This window comes from Tamandua tetradactyla, chromosome 12 (assembly GCF_023851605.1).
Source record: "Tamandua tetradactyla isolate mTamTet1 chromosome 12, mTamTet1.pri, whole genome shotgun sequence".
Classification (NCBI taxonomy): domain Eukaryota; kingdom Metazoa; phylum Chordata; class Mammalia; order Pilosa; family Myrmecophagidae; genus Tamandua; species Tamandua tetradactyla.
Genome location: NC_135338.1, coordinates 16,768,218 through 16,774,706, shown reverse-complemented (window position 1 = coordinate 16,774,706; position 6,489 = coordinate 16,768,218). Strand labels below are relative to the sequence as shown.

Below are 6,489 nucleotides of genomic sequence, written 5' to 3'. Positions count from 1 at the left end.
TGGCATGGGGATGCCAAAGAGGAGACTCTATCTGGGGGGAGAGGGGGCAATCTTGAAAGGTATCCAAGAAAGGAGGTAACTTCTGAGCTAGGTCTCAGAGGATGAGGGAAAGACCTTTCCAGAAAAAGAGTTGCTCATTGTGAGGGCACCATGAGTGAAGGCCATGGTGGCTAAAGAAATGGTGAGAAGTGCAATTTGGCTGGAAAGGATGTAAGGGACACTCAGGGTGATGTTGGCACTGGTATCTGGGGCAGAGTTGAAGGGCTTTGGAAACTTTGCTGAAGAGGTAGTTCCTTATCCTGGAGGCATGAAAGAAGCCAAATGAAGTTTGAAAGTAGGGAAGAGATGAAGTTAGGTTTGTTTTCATTCTTGTTTTTTTAGAAAAACAACTCTGGGGCCTGTACACTTCTTTAACACCTTGAGTATTATGTCAGTACTGTCCAACTAGACGGTAAGCAACTTGAGGCCAAGGACTTGGCCTCCTTCAGTTTTCTGCCCTTTTCACAAACAGCGATTAAACAAATCTAGTCCAACCTATCATTTTAAAGATGAAATTGAAACCAAGAAATAAAGAATACAAACTGTTAACCAGGGGAGGCTCTGGGTGCTAAAATTATAAATGATTTCTCCCATTCTCTCTTCTGTTCTTTATGTACTTAATATTCCATGGTGAGGTCATGGGATTTTTATTCATGGAAAAAGACAACATTACTAAAAGAAACAGAAGCAGAGGCAAGATCCCCGCATCAGGTATGGAAATCTCCCCTCTCTCCTTCTGTCACAGAAGGCCACTCCTCTGCTGCAAAAGGCAGCCTGGAATCGAGTGTGGCTGTAACTCCTTATTAAGGGAAGTTTATCTCACAGATACACACACTGTGGTTTCCAAAGGCCTGAAATTTGACTATATTATATAGGAAAAAAAAACAGGCACAAGATTTTCACCAAAGTCAAGTCTGATGACTATACTTTATTAAGAAAACTAGCCTGATGGGGGTCTTAACACTGGTTCTGAGCATTTAGCATAATTCCTTTTCTGCTAAGAAAGCTGATGGGCTTCATTATTACTCATCTGATCTTTTCAGGACCAACCTGGGTTTTAATTAATCATTCTTTCATCCTTATGCCCCCTTCTAGCCAGGGGTCTTGGACTGCTACTAGCTCTTGGTGTCTCAGAGGGGAAATCCTTTCCTCAGACAGCTATCTTAGGTCTCTAGCACACCATCTTTTTCACCTCTACCTGGAAACAGCCCTCTCTGCTCTCTCAGCAGGCAATTTCCACTGTTAATGTGATACATCAAGGAGTCACCTCAGGGAGTCGTTGCTCAGGCTTCTCATTGGTGATTTCCAGCTCACCTCAAAAGCCAGCACAAAACCACATCTGTTCTCTCCTTTCTTTGTTTTTGCCTCCAAGTGACCTAGTTCCCTCCACATGTCACCCCAAAAGAGGCGTAAGGGAGTTTGTCATGAGCTCAGCAAAGTGTAAACAGAGGCAGCCGTAGTGGCATTAGTCATTGTAAAATTGCAAGGCCTGTGTTATTTCTTTTTTTTAAATTGAGATATATTATATATTCACATACCATATAATCATCCAAATTGTACAATCAGTAGCTCACAGTATCACTGTCTAGCTGTGCATTCATCATCACAATCAATTTTGAACATCTTCATTACTCCAAAAATAAGAATAAAAATAAAAGCAAAAAAGAACACCCAAAACAGCCCATACACCCCATACCCTCATGCCCCCCTATTGTTTATTTATTTGTGTCCTTTTTTTCTTGCTCATCTGTCCACACACTGGATAAAGGGAGTGTCAGCAACAAGGTTTTAACAATCACACACACCTTAAAAGCTAGTATAGTTATTCAGTCATCTTCAGGAATCAAGCCTATTGGATCACAGTTCAAAAGCTTCAGATATTTCTGCTAGCCACTCCAATACATCAAAAACTGAAAAGGGATATCGATATACTGCATAAGAATAACCTCCAGAATGACCTCTCAACTTTATTTGAAATTTCTCAGCCACTGAAACTTTATTGTCTCATTTCTTTTCCCCTTTTCATCAAGAAGGCTTTCTCACTCCCACATTGCCAAGGCCAGGCTCATCCCTGGAAGTAATGTCCCACCTTGCCAGAGAGATTTACACCCCTGGGAGTCCTGTCCCATACAGAGGGGAGGGCAGTGAATTCACCTGCTGAGGTGGTTTAGAGAAAAAGGCCACATCTGAGAAACAAAAGAGGTTCTCTGGGGGTGACTCTTAGGCATAATCATAAGTAGGCTTGGCTTCTCTGCAGGAATAAGTTTCATATGGGTGAGTCCCAAGATCGAGGGCCTGGCCCATCAAACTGAAGTCTCCAATGTTTGCAAGAATGTCAGGTCTTCCCCAGGTGGGGAGGTTTAATATTCCATCTTTTCCCCAGCCCCTAAAGGGGACTTTGTAAATACTTTTTAATCTTCTGCCCAGATTATTCTGGGATGTATCGGGGCATCACACCAACCTATAGATCTCACTCCTTATTCAAGTTTCCATGTATTTATGGTGTTCAAGTAAGCTGAACATACAAGTTAAAATATGTAGTGTGCTACCAAAAATATAAATTTTGCACCAAATAAACATCTCTTCCTTTGGTTTCACAAAGAAGTTGAAGTTTTAAAACAGTCAATATCTTCCTTTACCCTTTAGTCTGATTTACCTTAGTCCTACCCATATTAGCTTCATTTATATCTCTAATTGAAGTCTGATCATCTTTTCAGTGTTTTTAATAGTTGCTGTATGGGGAAATGCTGACTTTCGTAGCTGCAAAACTCTAGGTCTGAGTCTCAGGTGTTGCACAAACACCTGAAGTTCTAGGTAATGACCAGATTATACACAGAGAATGCAGCACCTCAGAGTTTAGAAATAAGAATTGCAACTCCAGAATAGATGTAACTGCTGTAAGAGCTTAAAATCTAGGACCCTCTTCAAAATGTCCCAACCTGATAACCTATGCTCTCAAATTCAATTCTCAGAGTTTGTGCATTATATTTAGTCCAGATTATTGGGGCATTATAATATTTGTCTTTTTGTTTCTGTCTTATTTTGCTCAACATACTGTCCTCAAGTTTCATTCCCCTTATTGCAAGCCTCACAACTTCATTCCTTTCTGCAGCTGAGCAATAGTCCATTGTATATTTACACCACAGTTCCCCCTTCCATTCCTCAGTTGATGTACCCTCAGCTACTTCATCCATTGCAGATCAGTGAACATTGCCACCATGAACACCAGTGTGCAAATGTCCATTCCTCTCCTTTCTTTCTGCTCCTCCAAGTATACACCTAACTACAGGATCACAGGACAACCCCACCCCTCCGTGGAACCACCACACTGCCCTCCAGAGGGCTGAACCACTCTACTTCCCTACCAACAGTGACTAGGTACATCTCGCCACATTCTCTCCAGCACTTGTATTTCTCTGTTCATTTGTACACAGTTTTATTCACGTCATACAATACAACCTAAGTAAAAAATCAATGGTTCCTGGTATAATCACACAGTCATTCTTTCACCACCACTATCTATCTATAAGGACATTTCCATTACTCCCCAACTTGCAATAATTGCATTTTTTCCAATATACCATTCCATCTTCCACACCTTGCAATGTTGACATTCCTTTGCTCTCCCTTATGCAAAAACATTCTTATATTTGCACATTTAATTATCATCATTGTCCACTCTAGGCATTCCTATGTTGTACCATTTCAGTCTTCAACCTCTATCTTTCCTTCAAGTATCATACATGCCCCCAGCCTTTCTCCCTCAACTATACTCACACTCAGCTTCATTCACTGTATTGGGCTACAATACAGATATTCCAGAATTCCATTTCTGAATTTTTACAATCAGTCCTGTTGCACATTCTGTACTAAATGCCCAATCTCTACCCTCTTTCTATCTCCTGATAACCTGTGTCCTTAACTTCAATGTTCAACATTCACTCATTAATGTTAGTTCATATTAGTGAGACCATACAGTATTTGTTCTTTTGTTGTGGCTAATTTCAGTCAGCATAATGTCCTTAAAGTTCACCCATGATGTTCCATGCTTCATGACTTTATTCTGCCTTACAACTGTGTAATATTCCATTTTATGTATATACCACAGCTTGTTTAGCCACTTATCCATTAATGGATATTTGGGCTGTTTCAATCTCTTGGCAATTATAAATAATTCTGCTATAAACCTTGGTGTGCAAATGTCCTTTTGTGTCCTTACCTTCAGCTTCTCTGAATATATACCTAGTAATGGGATTGCTGGATCACATGGCAATTTGGTACTTAGCTTCCTGGGGAACTGCCAAACTGCCTTCCAGAGCAATTGCAACATTCTACATTCCCACCAACAGTGAATAAGTGTGTCTCTCTGCACATCCTCTCCAGCACTTGTCATTTTCTGGGGTTATTTTTGGCTGCTCACAGGGACTTCAATAACGTATGGGCTGACTCTTGCCTCTTGAGGTTAACAGGACTCCAGTTCAAAGAGGTAGGGAATCATATCTCACTGGCTCATACACTGTTGGATACCTTCTAGCCAACTGGAGGCCAAGGCATGGGCGTTCTCCTCAAAGGGACAGTGTTCTTCTTCAGTCAACTTCTAGAGGCAAGATCGAGGCTGCATACTGGCCCTGCCCTGCATGCTCACTGGTACTTTCTCAAAGCTATCACAGAAGCACAGGTTGTGGTGGATGGAATTTTTCCAGCCTTCTGGAACCATCTGGAAGAAAGGGAAATGCTTGAGTGAAAGTGCAGATCTGTTGCACATTGAGGCCACAAGAGGAACTGTTTCTTAATGCCAGGGCAATTAGGTGGAAGTAATTGAGGGTGGCCTGGAGCCAGAGCCTCCCCTCCTGGCTATTGGCTTGCAGAAGCCTCTGATTCTGGAAGGAGGCCTTTTTGTAAGGGGATTGGAGACCCACAGAGGAGCTGTCATCCTGGTCTTCAGCCTCCTCCTCCTCCTCTTTCGTGAGTGCCCAGTCACTCAGAGAAGAGGCAAACAGTTTCTATGGGGACATTCCTCATGGAAGGAAGGTGGCAGTGACTCCACCACTGTGACTTTGGAGCACTTGGAGGCTTTGCTTTTTAGGAATGTCTGAGGGGCAGGGAGTATGCATGTCAGAGTGTTCCTCTTTGGGGCCTCCAGCTTTCCAGGAGCGGTATACAACATTGGAGTTTACCCATATCCACAGGTTAGGTTCAATGTCAGGACCATCTTTGTCAGGATTGGATTTCTTCTCCAGAGGTAGTTTTGGAGACTCAATTATACAGAGTCTGTATCTGGCAAGGTTCTGCCTTGCTAAGGATAGGTGGGTGGTAGTAAAGTCCAGAAGGACTCATTTCCCATGTCTCAGTAGAACAGCCCTGGGACCTGGCCATGGAGGCTGACTCGGAAGTTGGGGTGTTGGAGTTTCAGGTCCCCTTTTGGGGAAAATCTGCAGGCTAGGAGAGGCTGGAGAGATGTTTTCTGTTTTTTATAGTGGTCATTCTAGTGAGTGTGAGATGATATCTCATTGTGGTTTTGATATGTATTTCCCTGATAGCCAGTGAAGCTGTCCATCTTTTCATGTGTTTTTGAGTCATTTGTATTTCCTGGTCTGAAAAGTGCTTGTCCATTTCTCATGCCCACTTTATAATTGGGCTGTTTGTCTTTTATTGCTGTTAAGTTATAGAATCGCTTTATGTAATCTGGATATTAGACCCTTATCTGATATGTGGTTTCCAAATATTGTTTCCTATTGCATAGGCTGCCATTTCACTTTCCTAACAAAGTCCTTTGGTGCACAAAAGTGTTTACTTTTGAGGAGATCCATTTATCTATTTCTTTTTTCATTGCTTGTGCTCTGGATATAAGGTCTAGGAAACCACCTTGTATTATAAGATCTATAAGATATTTCCCTACATTACCTTCTAAAAGTTTTATGGTCTTCATTCTAACCTTTAAATCTTTGATCTATTTTGAGTTAATGATTGTGTAAGGTGTATGATATTGGTCCTCTTTCATTCTTTTGGATATAGATATTCAGTTCTCTAAACACCATTAACTGAAAAGGCTGCTCTGTCCAAATTGAGTTGGCTTGACAGCTGTATTAGTTGGGGGTTCTCTAGAGAAACAGAACCAGCAAAAGAGATCTATAAATATGAAGTTTATAAAGGTGTCTCACACAACCATCAGAATGGAAGAGCCCAAATTCTGTAGAGCAGGCTGTGAGGTTGGTGACTCAGATGAAGAGTCTGGACAAACTCCACAAGAGAGGCTCACTGGTTGAAGAATCAGTGAAAGAGTCTCTCTTTTCCCTAAAAGCCCTCAACTTATTGGATTACTTCTTGTGGGGGACATGCCTTAGTTGATCTCAGATGTAATCAGCCATAAATGCAATGAACTGACTGATGATTTAATCAACCACCCATGAAATATCAGGCCAGTGCTTGCCTGACCAAACAATTGGGCAT

The 6,489-nt window shown here is 41.7% G+C and overlaps 1 pseudogene; it reads right to left on the bottom strand.

Annotated features, from left to right (window-relative positions):
* Positions 1-4,501: 4,501 nt before the first annotated feature.
* The window catches only part of LOC143651336 (forkhead box protein R1 pseudogene), a 56,872-nt pseudogene continuing 54,884 nt past the window's right edge, over positions 4,502-6,489 (bottom strand).